Source organism: Aulostomus chinensis, chromosome 1, assembly GCF_037954235.1.
Source record: "Aulostomus chinensis isolate RoL2024-O1b breed Wild chromosome 1, RoL_Achi_v1.0, whole genome shotgun sequence".
Lineage (NCBI taxonomy): Eukaryota > Metazoa > Chordata > Actinopteri > Syngnathiformes > Aulostomidae > Aulostomus > Aulostomus chinensis.
The window spans coordinates 984,000-998,392 of record NC_141320.1 but is presented as its reverse complement, the minus strand read 5'-3'; the positions used below and the strand labels follow the sequence as shown (position 1 = coordinate 998,392).

Below are 14,393 nucleotides of genomic sequence, written 5' to 3'. Positions count from 1 at the left end.
TTGATTGTTTGTCATGTTCTATGAATCAGACTGATGTTCTCTGGATGTTCTAGGAGGTGTGTCTGTTTCTGATGAAGCCTGTTTGGTCTGGGGGGGTTAAGATGGTGGGGCTGTTTCAGTTCTAGTGCTGAAGGCTTTCATTATGACAGTCAGACTCTCCTCTGTCCTTCATGGTCCCTCAAATGTGCAGTGTGGACCTCACACACTGAATTTAGCCTGAAAACTCTTCATGAAAAGTAGGTGACTCAGAGTCTCTGTGGCGCAATCGGTCAGCGCGCTCGGCTGTTAATCGAGAGGCTGGTGGTTCGAGCCCACCCAGGGACGATGAAGAGGCTCTACTGGTGCTTAGGAGTCGCTGCGTTAATGATCTGAATGTGGACGGACAGACTGACCCTCCACAGCAGACTCATGTGACAGATCTCTTGATGAGACGCTTCAGTCTTCAATTTAGTCATCGTGTGTCATGCAGTGTTGAGGAGGCCTGCTGGCTGTGGGTAAAGTGGGGGCTCAGAGTTTGTGGAGTCGGCTCTGGAGTGAAGGGGGTCACTGTTTGGTTCTCAGATGCTCCAGCTCAGGTTAGCGAGGTGGTGGAGAAACCAGTGAGAGCTCTGCCAGCTGGAGCCTCTTGGGTCCCGGGAGGCTTCACTCCTGGAGGTGGAAATGTTGAGGAGTTTTAAAATCTGCTCCTCTTTCACGCTGACTTGTTTTCTAGGGTTCCCTCTTTTATTCTCCTGGAGATCAAGAGGATCCTGCCATGTTTGTCCAGGAGACCCACAGTACAACTGTCAGTGAATGGGGATGCAGGCAGACTTTTAATGGGGGTCATTTGAAGTCCCAAGTCCAGTTGGAGCAGAGGGTGGAGTTTGATTCTCCAGGAGGTTTTTGTTGTTGTTTTTTCACCAGTTTCTTTTGATTTGGAGGAAATCATTCCAGGTGTTTGAAAGAAGGTGAGAGCAACTTTGGAAAATGTTCAACTGGTGTTTTTAAATGTCTTTGCACCAACAAATGGTGGACAGGACAGCTTTTGAGACATTTTAATGCCACCGTTCAACAGTGAATCTGCTGGTTTCCTGTTTTTAGGAGCTGATGGGAGCTGCACAGAGAAGCTCTTTGAGACAGGAACCATTCAGAGCTCCACCCTGCTTCTTCCAGCAGGATCCACAGATCCACCAACACACCAGCTGTCTGATGTGTGGAGGCTTTTGACCAGGATTCCTAGACAGCACAGCTGGACTCACTCAACAGCTAACTTGTTAGCACCGACTAGACAGGAGCGCTTCTATGGTTTTACTCAGTGGTTCAATGTTTTTAAGAGATGTCCCATTCAGCCTGTGGGTTTGAGTGATCACTCTTCAGTCTCCTGTTCTGTTTTATTAATATATTCATTTAAAAGCTCCTGAGAGAGAGAGAGAGGGGGGGGGGAGACAGAGAGAGAGAGGGAGAGGGGGGGTAGACAGAGAGAGGGGGAGAGAGGGGGGAGACAGAGGGAGAGAGAGGGGGAGAGAGGGGGAGACAGAGGGAGAGAGGGGGGGAGACAGAGGGAGAGAGGGGGGAGGGAGAGAGAGGATCAAACTGATCTCAAACTTGACTTCAAAATTCTCAGATTATAATCATTTGTACTCCTTGATAGATTCATCACTGCAGTGTCATAGAGGGTCCATTACTATTGCAGTATATTAAAGAATATAAGAACGAGGTTACCATTCATGTAAATATAATATTTCATGTATTGCAGTATATTTTCAAAGATATAACACTTTAATTTTTTTAATAAGAGACTTTAATGTGAGACTTTAATGTCTGTCTTTGATCTCGAACTCTGACTCTGATGTCATTGGTGGTGACTGAACTCTACCCCCTGACAGACTGGGAAGGCTCCTATTGGTGATGTCATCATAAATACATGAAGGTCTTTTTTCAATGGTATAACATAAAAGCTCATCTTAGTAAAACAATCAAGTTACTAAATTCTTGAAAAAATGACTGTCACTGACTTAAATAAATCAAATCTACTTCAAAGTTCCTTCTGTTGTCATAAGTCAGCCATTTTAAGTGTACTTGTAGTTCCAGAACATTCCAAGAGGAGATGATATGAATCATTTTGTTAGATGAACTCAGTTCCTCTGCTTTGATGTTGGTGGACCGAGGGGAGTTTGCCTGAACCTGCTTGGACCTGCTGGCTCCTGCTCAGTCCCTCACTCAGCCTCACTCAGCCTCAGCAGCACCGCTCCACTGAGGACTTATTCAGGTTCCTAGCAACCAAATAGGAGGAGAGCTGAACCTTCTTGCTGGGAGGCCACAGTGCTGACCACTGCACCATTGTGTCCCCTGAAAATGACACCATGTTGTTGGGATTTTCTGTAAAAGCAAGCACACATGAACACAGCAGCTTCTTCACAGGGCTGGTGGTGCAATGGATAACGCGTCTGACTACGGATCAGAAGATTCTAGGTTCAACTCCTGGCCAGCTCGCTTTGAACTTTATACTGAGAAGATGAAGTGAGAACCACTGATCAAAGTCACTGAAGTCCTCCCAGGTTTCCTCCTTGTCTGCTGGAAACATGAACACATGAATGATCCTGCTACCTCTCATGTTAAGCTGCACTTGACAGTGACAGCAGGAGAACAAAAATCCCAGTGTGTCATCAACATTTGCTGTCAATCAATGATAGAAGCTGTTGAGTTTCTGGATCAGAACAAGGAGAAAGGAGCCCCAATGAAAGAGAGATGGTTCTTGATTCTGATTTTGTTCTTCACTCCTACACCAGAGAGTGAAAGTGTGGGCTGGCTGGGAGCAACTGCCTGCTTCAGAGTGGGAGGAGCCTCAGGACTTTCCAGTGAGAGCTGCAAACTTCCACCAGCGCCCAGTGCCAGCAGGTCTTCATGATGGAGCTGAGAAGAACACAACAACACCAGAGCACTGGAGAGGAGCACAACACTTCTTTGCTTCCTGGCCTCTCTCATGTCTGTCTGTCCATCTGGAGCTGGGGGGAGGAGCTTCACATGTTTTTCTTTTTTTAAAAAGGGAATGACATGACTTCCTCTGTATGTTAGAATATGAACCACTAAAAATGTTCATCTCCAGTTTAAAGTTAGAATTAAATTTAAAGTAGAAAAATCTTCCCTCTTCAATCCTGTCACTCAGTGTTGTAAACTGTTTCAAACAAATTCTACTGTTCAACAGTTCAAGTGTTTCTAATGAAGCTGAATGTTCTCCTCCACTTTCCTCAATTGGGTTTCTTTCATGTCCTCCTGACATCAAAGACAGAATTCTAGCTACTGTCAAAGCCCTGATGACATCATCAGGAATTCTGACCTGTCCAGGGTGAACCCTGCCTCTTGAACAATGTCACCTGGGATCGCCCCCCCCCCCCCCATGACCCTTAAAGGATAAGAACAGAAAGTGGATGGAGGGATGGACTCAACACTGAAATCAGCTGATCTGATCCACATTCTAATGTTTCCTGTCCCTCTTTAGGAGTCAATGAGAATAGTAGTGTATATAATAATGTATATCCAACCTTGTAGTATCTTTCCAAAGCTTTTAGTATTTCTTCTTGTTTCTACTTGTAGTTTTAGTGTCTGGATCTTTTCTTTTGATGTCCTGCTGTCTGCTCTTTGCTTTTGGAGCTTCCTTCAACAACAACCAGGCCTCCTGGGTACTGTAGGAAACATGGTCAAGTTCTTCTGACTTCTCCAGGAACGTCCTGCTCACATTGGTCTGCCTTCATTTTGACTCCTCCCACTGCCACAATGACCAGCCTTTATACTCTTGGTGACTGGGGCCCTGGTTGCTGCAGGCCTCAACACCAGCCTGTGGTTGTGAGCAGGGCAGAACAGAACTGACAGTATCTCCCATGCAGGACCTGGGTCAGCACCTGGTGCCAGCTGGGGCACCGCTTTAACCTGGACCCCTAGAAGATCTTCTCCAGGAACTGGTCTTTTTCAATCGAAACAGCATGAAACTACAAGTAAAGAATTAAAATTATTTAATTCACAATGAAGCCTCTGTCATAAAACAAAGGAACAACTGACTACCTCACCATGACTTCACCCTGATCACCAGGAGGTAACCTGGTAGTCAGAGCAGCGATGCTCAGGTCTGTGGACTCAAAGGAGGGTTCTTCTTTTGGTCACAGGTTTGAAGACCTCAGCGGAAGAGAGAGGAGAGGCTGTGAGAGACCTGCCACACCTCTCCAGTGACCTGGGACATGATGGCAGTGGTGGGATTTGAACCCACGCCTCCTCAGAGACTGGAACCTTAATCCAGCGCCTTAGACCGCTCGGCCACACTACCTCACTGTGCTGCTCTCTGAGTTGGTCTGCTAAAGGCATGTTGAAGAGGAAGTAACAATGATATCAAACTTATTCTGAAGGGGGACCCCTTCCCTCCACGGTCACAGGAAGTGACGACAGCGCTGCTAGAAGCAGGAAAGAAATGGTAAAAGGACTCAGTTTGTACAGAGCCTTTCTACCTCAGCAGCACTCAAGGAGCTGAACAATGTCCTCTCATTCACACACTCACACACTGATGCTGAAGGCTGCCATGCAAGGAGCCAACCTACTCATCAGAAGTATTTAGGGGTTCAGTCTCTTACTCAAGGACACTTTGACATGGCCACTGGAGAAAGTGAGGATCAAACCAGCCACCCTTTGGTTGCCAGACGGCCATGCTACTCCTGAGTCATGTGACCTGGATAAGATGGTGAACTACAGCTGATCGCCATGCTAGCAAACCCCTTTTGTTTGGTTTGGTTGTTGTTTAGTGACTGTGGATGAATACACAGGAGAAGTTGAGCATAAATTTGTGTTCCCTGTTCACTTGAATATCTGCAGGAGTGTGAGGTGGAAATAATACTTGGAGGAGAATGAGAGTTCAGTCTCAGCGCTATGACCTGTGCTGACACTAAAACATGTCAGCCCACAGAACAAAGATGGCAGTCCTCTGGGAGAGCAGGTACACCACACATACATGAAGAAACCCTAAAGGAAACAAATATGTTGCCAGAGACTTTTACTCTGTTTTTGTTGTTTACCCAAGTAAAGGATTGGAGGGAGACTGATGGTCGCTGTTTGGGTTTTTGGAAAACAAGGAGGCTGTGGGTTCAAGCTGGATTCTCAGAGACTATTTCCCCAACCTCTACATTGGTATCTACGCTGTCATCCAGTCACGTGACTGAAGTCATCCAGTCACGTGACTGAAGTCATCCAGTCACGTGACTGAAGTCATCCATTCATGTCAGTGATGTCACTTGGCAGGACTGTCATTGCCGTCTCATTCTAGAAAAGAATCCAGACTCCACCTGTGGCTCCATGATAACTGATGGACCTCTGGTTGGAGGCTGGACGATGATGTTTGGACTGGAAGGAAAACTCCTTGTCCAAATTCCATGGTGTTCAAGTTTAAAGTCCCACAATAAGAAGTAGCTGAATCTGACAGGTGGAGGTTTGGAACTACAAGATGGTGATGTTTTCTTGACTTGATGCTCTGACTGTCAGGGTGGATGACAGCTTCTTCTGCTGCTGCATCTGAGTGGCTATGATTGGAGCTTTTACCTCCCAAGGTTGTCTGGTTCCAGGGGACATTTTAGAATTCCAGTCCCCAACCTGGGCTGTTCTGAAACTCTTCTCCTGAATCACTCCTGAGCTGCAGCAAGAACAAATACCAGTGCCAACCAGATCAACTTCATGGCTGCTAACAGCCTCAGACACTTGACTTCCATCAATCTGGAGCCAAGAAGGCCCTCACCTGTGGTTCTCCTCCAGGAGGGTCCAGGTTCTGCCATTGTGGCTCCTGGTGCCACTGCCAGAGAGCCTCAGCTGCACACTGCAACATTTCAACAGGAGATTGACATTCCTTCAAATGTCCTGACATCTGATTCCAATGGTTCTGTTCCATATTTATATTTTAAAATCAATCACACAATGAAAGCTGCCTCAGCAGGTTTAAGAGAGAGAACAAGCTAAGAGATCTGAAACCAGTAAAATATGCTTTTCTGTGTGCAAACTAGTGAGGGGCATGGAAGGATATTTTACCACCAATACAGAACCCAGACTTTAGTCATGTGATGAGATGGAGTCTCTGATTATGAAGTTAATGGACAAAATGTGAATTGAAAGAAAACACATTCCTTCAGTAGACTTTGATCCAACATTGAAGTTAGAGTTTGGTGGCTGCTCCATGTTGGAGGAAACCAGGCGATGTTGGGACGTCACAGGGAAGCTCCTTTGCCTCCTCTGCTGCCAGTTCAACCACTCACTCCCATCAGTGGAGAGCAGCTTCAACTGGGTTTGGAGTTTACCACTGTGGATGCATAGGAATGTGGAGAAAATGTCCTTTGTCAGAAGTGGGATTCGAACCCACGCCTCCAGGAGAGGCTGCGACCTGAACGCAGCGCCTTAGACCGCTCGGCCATCCTGACAGAAACTGACAGTTGCAGACTGAATTAATTCACTGACAAAGTAGAATTTTTTAAATTGTTAACATTAAACACACAGTCTGAGTTCATGGCAGGAAGAAATGATTTTCATTTTTCTAAAGGACAAGAAATGAACCAGAACATTAGAACCACATTGCATCTCTTGATCAGTTTGTTACATGGGACACCTTACAGACAGGAAGGTCCCACCAAGACTTGAACTGGGATCACTGGATCCAGAGTTCTCACCCTTCCATCATGGAACCAAACACAAGGAGGTGGTTCCTCAAAATACCACTTGACATCACCTGCAATCAACCTGTTGATATTTGGAGGTTCATCTTGCTCTTGTTCCAGACTACATTGGCAAAAGGATCATGAACCACAAGGAAATCATGGAACTCCAGATTGATTCAGGACTTTCTAACTCCATCGTATGACCTGGGAGCAAAGACTGGCCAGGCCTTCCTTAATTTATCAGTTAATTACTGCTTCAACAAACATGCCACTTAATTAAGTTACCAGAATTTCTCTCATTGAAAAACACACCAGCCTGATTTCTTGACATGACATGAAAAATTCTCCAAGAACCCACAGTTGGGTGGAAAGATACCAGGTTAACCAGGAGGAGTCCTGTTCCTGAACCATGGATGGAACAAAGTCCACTGGAAAACTCAGCAGTTCCTGAGTGCCAGATCCATCCAGGAGCTTGGGTCTCCACTTGACTGTGGTGATCCATGAGATCAAGGAGGACAGAGGAAAGAAGGATCCTGTTGGAGATCTCCTCCCTTCTTCCTCCACTTCACTACTACTTGGATGTCAGGAATATGAGGTACTTTACTCAAATGACGTATTAGGAGTTTCCTGTTTGACAAGAAGGAAGTCAGAGGTTCATCCCTCACTTGTTGGTGGTGCCCTCAACCTGCTGAGAGCATCACTTAGTTCTCTACAGAGAAACATGGCAGCTCTGCTGAAGGCTGCAGGAAACCTGCTGGAACTGAGACTTGGACTCAGGTCACTGGATTCAAAGTCCAGGGTGCCAACAGGTCCACCAGGGCATCTGTGCTTTACTTACCGTGTAAAAAGGACCACAGTGGTCGTCTGGTTTTAATTTAACAAACAAATACGGTTGAAAACTTTGAGACAGAGACACAGGGCTCTTATTTGAAGGGCCATGGGATGGGAAATATCCCAGACCTCTGAGATCAGAGCGTTCACTTTGATCTCAGGGTCCTGACTTTGGGGGTCCTTCCTTTGGTCTTCAAATACTTGTGTTTTTATTGGCAGAACTTTCAACTTGCATGCAAAAAGAGAATCACAGTCAATGTAAACCCAGCAGACAGTGTTTATTTCTAATAAATCAGACAATCGCACAAATGAGAATGAAAGGAAAAAAACAATAAAATGTTTAAAAATCCTTCTCCACTCTGAAGCTTTTTAAAGTTCATTTGAAGGTTCAAAGGTGGAGGTGAGGAGGTCACCCTGATCCTCCCTGTCGTCACTGCCAGGATTCTTTCTTCTGGTGCTGTGGTTCTTCTGATGAAGGGGGCGTGATGTTTGCTGTCTCAGGCTCCACCAAATGTCCTCTTTAGGACGCCACAATGTGGCCTCTTCACTGCTCCATCTTCCCTGCATCGGAGACACCAGGGTTCCTCCTGGTGCCGACCCAATCGTCCTTCTACCCAATGGTGCGGCCATGGATCCTCAGAGGAGGCTGGGATCCTTCTTCTCATCAGAGCCACAGTTTTTCCTGGAGGGAACAACAGGAGCTTTGTTGTAATGTTTTGCTCGGAGTTTCCTGCACAGAGCGTCAGGATCTGTGACGCCATCTTGTGGTAGGGGGTCACCATCTTGTTGTGTGGTAGTGGATTCATTGATCTGCTGTTTCAACACATTCAAGTTCATTATCCTACAAGTCAAAGTACATTTGGTGTGGAGTTTTAGTTTCTGGCCTCAATCATAACGTGTGCCTTTCTTCTTCATGAACATTTCTCAGCTTTGTAAGTTTATTCTAGTTTTTCTTCCTCACTTTTCTATTCCATTGTTGTTGAAGATTCTACTGCAGGTTGGAGTTCCCTGTTGACTGAAGCAGAAAAAGGAACAACAAGCTGGAGGCTGTCAGAGCTCCAAGTTGGGGGCTGATATTAAAGTAGGAGATGAACACATCCAGGTTAGCATCCCTCTCAGAAGCTGCTACTTTAGCTCTTCAGGATACAGCAGCCTAGCATAGCTTCATCTGGCCAGTTAGTGGCCCACTTTGATGTCTGGGATATCAGGTTCAAGGTTCTTCACAGCTCTGAATGAAGGCTTTCTAAAGTGTTAACCAGTACTCCAGTTGTAAAAAACAATCAGGGGGGATGGTAGATTTTGATGTTTAGGAACAGATCATTTGTGCTGATGACAGCCCATCAGGTGAGAGACCAACAGTGTACCCTTACTCCTCTCAAACAACAAGCATGCCATGGATATTACCTGTCTGCTACTCCTGTCATTGATCTTGACCAAGCCCCCAGGCTGACACTGCTACCACTGCTCCTACATAGTTAGAGTCAAATGCAGAGGACATTTTCCCACCGGGTGCAAGTGCAACTTCATACTCATGCTAGCTATAAATCTGGGAATTCATCTATATTTTGAAACAAAACATTCTCAAGTCAAGTCCATTTTAATTAAAGTGCAAGAGCAAAAGAATTAAACAAATGTACTGTGGCAGGATGGCGCTCCACTCCCCACCGTGAGGGGCAGTGTGGCCGACGATAGTGAGTGGTCACCTAGAAATAGACCTGGTCCGACCCTTCTCCGTCCTTTCCACTTCCTCTCCCTCCTTTACAGAGCTGAAAGCCGTGCGTGGTGGCGTCTCGCTGGTCAGCAGATCGGTTACAAACAAAGGAACCTCAAAACCTCAAAATAATGCTACAGTGATGTCGGAAGAATTGCTAATGAACTCAAAATGATGCTAACAGTAATGGAGGAAGAGTTGCTAATAACCTCAAAATAATGCTACAATGATGTTGTAAAAATTCCTAATGATCTCAAAATGATGCGAAAGTGATGTCATAAGAATTGCTAATGAACTCAAAATTATGCTAACAGTAATGTAGTGATAGTTGCTAATAAACTCAAAGTGATGCTGACAGTCGTGTAGTAAGAGTTGCTACTAACCACAAAATAATGTTACAGTGATGTCGGAAGAATTGCTAATGAACTCAAAATGATGCTAACAGTAATGTAGTGATAGTTGCTAATAAACTCAAAGTGATGCTGACAGTCGTGTAGCAAGAGTTGCTACGAACCACAAAATAATGTGACAGTGATGTCGGAAGAATTGCTCATGATCTCAAAATGATGTGAGAGTGATGTCGTAAGAATTACGAATGAACACAAAATGATGCTAAAAGTAATGGAGTGAAACTTTCGAATAACCTCAAAGTGATGCTGACAGTCATGTACTAAGTGTTGCTACGAACCTCAAAATGATGTGACAGTAATGTAGTAAATGTTGCTACGAACCTCAAAATAATGCGACAGTAATGTAGTAAGAATTGCTAATGAACTTAAAATGATGCTAACAGTAATGTAGTGATAGTTGCTAATCAAGTCAGTGATGCTTACAGCAATGTAGTAAGTGTTTCGAACAACCTCAAAGTGATGCAAGCAGTCATGTAGTAAGAGTTGCTACGAACCTCAAAATAATGCGACAGTGATGTTGGAAAAATTGATAAAGATCTCAAAATGATGCAAATGTGATGTCAGAAGATTTGGTAATGATCTCAAAATGATGCTAACAGTAATGGAGTGAACGTTTCGAATAACCTCAAAGTGATGCTGACAGTCATGTACAAAGAGTTGCTACGAACCTCAAAAAAATGCGACAGTAATGTAGTAAAAGTTGCTACGAACCTCAAAATATTGCGACAGTGATGTCGGAAGAATTGCAAATGAACTCAAGATGATGCTAACAGTAATGGAGTGAAACTTTCGAATAACCTCAAAGTGATGCTGACAGTCATGTAGTAATTGTTGCTACGAACCTCAAAATAATGCGACAGTAATGTAGTAAAAGTTGCTACGAACCTCAAAATATTGCGACAGTGATGTCGGAAGAATTACTAATGAACTCAAAATGATGCTAACAGTAATGTACTGATAGTTGCTAAGAAACTCAGTGATGCTTTCAGTAATGTAGTAAGAGTTTCGAACAACCTCAAAGTGACGCTGACAGTCATTTAGTAAGAGTTGCTAATGAACTCAATTTAATGCTACAGTGATGTCGTGAGAATTGCTCAACAACTCAAAATGATGCTAACAGTTATGTAGTGATAGTTGCTAAAAAACTCAAAGTGATGCTGACAGTAATGTAGTAAGAGTTACTACGAACCTTAAAATAATGCAACAATAATGTAGTAAGAGTTGCTACGAACCTCAAAATATTGCGACAGTGATGTCGGAAGAATTGCTAATGAACTCAAAATGATGCAACAGTGTTGTAGGAAGAATTGGTAATGAACTCAAAATGATGCTAATAGTAATGTAGTGATAGTTGCTAATCAAGTCAGTGATGCTTATAGTAATGTAGTAAGTGTTTCGAACAACCTCAAAGTGATGCTGACAGTCATGTAGTAAGAGTTGCTGCAAACCTCAAAATAATGCGACAGTGATGTCAGAAGAATTGCTAAAGATCTCAAAATGATGCGAATGTGATGGTAGAAGAATTGCTAATGATCTCAAAATGATGCTAACAGTAATGGAGTGAACGTTTCAAATAACCTCAAAGTGATGCTGACAGTCATGTAGTAAGAGTTGCTACGAACCTCAAAATATTGCGACAGTGATGTCGGAAGAATTGCTAATGATCTCAAAATGATGTGACAATGATGTAGTAAGAATTGCTAATGAACTCAAAATGATGCTTACAGTAATGGAGTGATAGTTGCTAATCAAGTCAGTGATGCTTATAGTAATGTAGTAAGTGTTTCGAACAACCTCAAAGTGATGCTGACAGTCATGTAGTAAGAGTTGCTACGAACCTCAAAATAATGCGACAGTGATGTCAGAAGAATTGCTAAAGATCTCAAAATGATGCGACAGTGATGTTAGAAGAATTGCTAATGATCTCAAAATGATGCTAACAGTAATGGAGTGAACGTTTCAAATAACCTCAAAGTGATGCTGACAGTCATGTAGTAAGAGTTGCTACGAACCTCAAAATATTGCGACAGTGATGTCGGAAGAATTGCTAATGATCTCAAAATGATGCGACAGTGATTTTGTAAGAATTGCTAATGAACTCAAAATGATGCTAACAGTAATGGAGTGAACGTTTCGAATAACCTCAAAGTGATGCTGACAGTAATGTACTAAGAGTTGCTAAGAACCTCGAAATAATGCGACAGTAATGTAGTAAACGTTGCTACGAACCTCAAAATATTGCGACAGTGATGTCGGAAGTATTGCTAATGAACTCAAGATGATGCTAACAGTAATGTAGTGATAGTTGCTAAGAAACTCAGTGATGCTTACAGTAATGTAGTAAGAGTTTCCAAAAACCTCAAAGTGATGCTGAAGGTCATTTAGGAAGAGTTGCTAATGAACTCAATTTAATGCTACAGTGATGTCGTGAGAATTGCTCAACAACTCAAAATGATGCTAACAGTAATGTAGTGATAGTTGCTAATAAACTCAAAGTGATGCTGACAGTAATGTAGTAAGAGTTGCAACGAACCTTAAAATAATGCAACAATAATGTATTAAGAGTTGCTACGAACCTAAAAATATTGCAAAAGTGATGTCGGAAGAATTGCTAATGAACTTAAAATGATGCTAAAAGTAATGTAGTGATAGTTGCTAATCAACTCAGTGATGCTTACAGTAATGTAGTAAGTGTTTCGAACAACCTCAAAGTGATGCTGACAGTCATGTAGTCAGAGTTGCTACGAACCTCAAAATAATGCGACAGTGATGTCAGAAGAATTGCTAAAGATCTCAAAATGATGCGACAGTGATGTAGTAAGAATTGCTAATGATCTCAAAATGATGCTAACAGTAATGGAGTGAACATTTCGAATAACCTCAAAGTGATGCTGACAGTCATGTACTAATAGTTGCTACGAACCTCAAAATAATGCGACAGTAATGTAGTAAAAGTTGCTACGAACCTCAAAATATTGCGACAGTGATGTCGGAAGAATTGCTAATGAACTCAAAATGATGCTAAAAGTAATGTAGTGATAGTTGCTCATCAACTCAGTGATGCTTACAGTAATGTAGTAAGTGTTTCGAATAACCTCAAAGTGATGCTGACAGTCATGTACTAAGAGTGGCTACGAACCTCAAAATAATGCGACAGTGATGTAGTAAGTGTTTCGAACAACCTCAAAGTGATGCTGACAGTAATGTAGTAAGAATTGCTACGAACCTCAAAATAATGCGACAGTCATGTAGTAAAAGTTGCGACGAACCTCAAAATATTGCGACAGTGATGTCGGAAGAATTGCTAATGAACTCAAGATGATGCTAACGGTAATGGAGTGAAACTTTCGAATAACCTCAAAGTGATGCTTACAGTAATGTAGTCAGTGTTTCGAACGAACTCAAACTGATGCTAGCAGTCATGGAGTAACAGTTGCTGCGAACCTCAAAATAATGCGACAGTGATGTCGGAAGAATTGCTAAAGATCTCAAAATGATGCAACAGTGATGTCAGAAGAATTGGTAATGATCTCAAAATGATGCTAACAGTAATGGAGTGAACGTTTCGATTAACCTCAAAGTGACGCTGACAGTCATGTACTAAGAGTTGCTACGAACATCAAAATAATGCGACAGTAATGTAGTAAAAGTTGCTACGAACCTCAAAATATTGCGACAGTGATGTCAGAAGAATTGCTAAAGATCTCAAAATGATGCAACAGTGATGTAGTGATAGTTGCTAATAAACTCAAAGTGATGCTGACAGTCATATAGTAAGAGTTGCTGCGGACCTTAAAATAATGCAATAATAATGTAGTAAGAGTTGCTACGAACCTCAAAATATTGCGACAGTGATGTCGGAAGAATTGCTAATGAACTTAAAATGATGCGACAGTGTTGTAGGAAGAATTGCTAATGAACTCAAAGTGATGCTAACAGTAATGTAGTAAGAGTTGCTATGAAGCTTAAAATAATGCAACAATAATGTAGTAAGAGTTGCTACGAACCTCAAAATATTGCGACAGTGATGTCGGAAGAATTGCTAATGAACTCAAAATGATGCTAACAGTAATGGAGTGAAACTTTCGAATAACCTCAAAGTGATGCTGACAGTCATGTAGTAAGTGTTGCTACGAACCTCAAAATAATGCGACAGTCATGTTGTAAAAGTTGCTACGAACCTCAAAATATTGCGACAGTGATGTCGGAAGAATTGATAAAGAACTCAAGATGATGCTAACAGTAATGTAGCGATAGTTGCGAAAAAACTCAGTGATGCTTACAGTAATGTAGTAAGAGTTTCGAACAACCTCAAAGTGATGCTGAAAGTCATTTAGTAAGAGTTGCTAATGAACTCAATTTAATGCTACAGTGATGTCGTGAGAATTGCTCAACAACTCAAAATGATGCTAACAGTTATATAGTGATAGTTGCTAATAAACTCAAAGTGATGCTAACAGTAATGTAGTAAGAGTTGCTATGAAGCTTCAAATAATGCAACAATAATGTAGTAAGAGTTGCTACGAACCTCAAAATATTGCGACAGTGATGTCGGAAGAATTGCTAATGAAGTCAAAATGATGCTAACAGTAATGTAGTGATAGTTGCTAATCAACTCAGTGATGCTTACAGTAATGTGGTAAGTGTTTCGAATAACCTCAAAGTGATGCTGACAGTCATGTACTAAGAGTTGCTACGAACCTCAAAATAATGCGACAGTAATGTAGTAAAAGTTGCTACGAACCTCAAAATATTGCGACAGTGATGTCGGAAGAATTGCTCATG

General features: G+C 42.5%; 4 non-coding genes across 4 annotated transcripts; 2 read left to right on the top strand and 2 right to left on the bottom strand.

Moving 5' to 3' along the window:
• Positions 1 to 250: 250 nt before the first annotated feature.
• Positions 251 to 324, top strand: trnan-guu (transfer RNA asparagine (anticodon GUU)). Its single transcript has one exon. It is a non-coding gene; the product is annotated as a tRNA-Asn (tRNA).
• A 2,075-nt stretch (positions 325 to 2,399) lies between these two features.
• Positions 2,400 to 2,472, top strand: trnar-acg (transfer RNA arginine (anticodon ACG)). The gene has a single exon. It is a non-coding gene; the product is annotated as a tRNA-Arg (tRNA).
• A 1,743-nt stretch (positions 2,473 to 4,215) lies between these two features.
• trnal-aag (transfer RNA leucine (anticodon AAG)) lies at positions 4,216 to 4,297 on the bottom strand. The gene has a single exon. It is a non-coding gene; the product is annotated as a tRNA-Leu (tRNA).
• Positions 4,298 to 6,339: 2,042 nt separating this feature from the next.
• On the bottom strand, positions 6,340 to 6,422 carry trnal-cag (transfer RNA leucine (anticodon CAG)). Its single transcript has one exon. It is a non-coding gene; the product is annotated as a tRNA-Leu (tRNA).
• Positions 6,423 to 14,393: the final 7,971 nt, after the last annotated feature.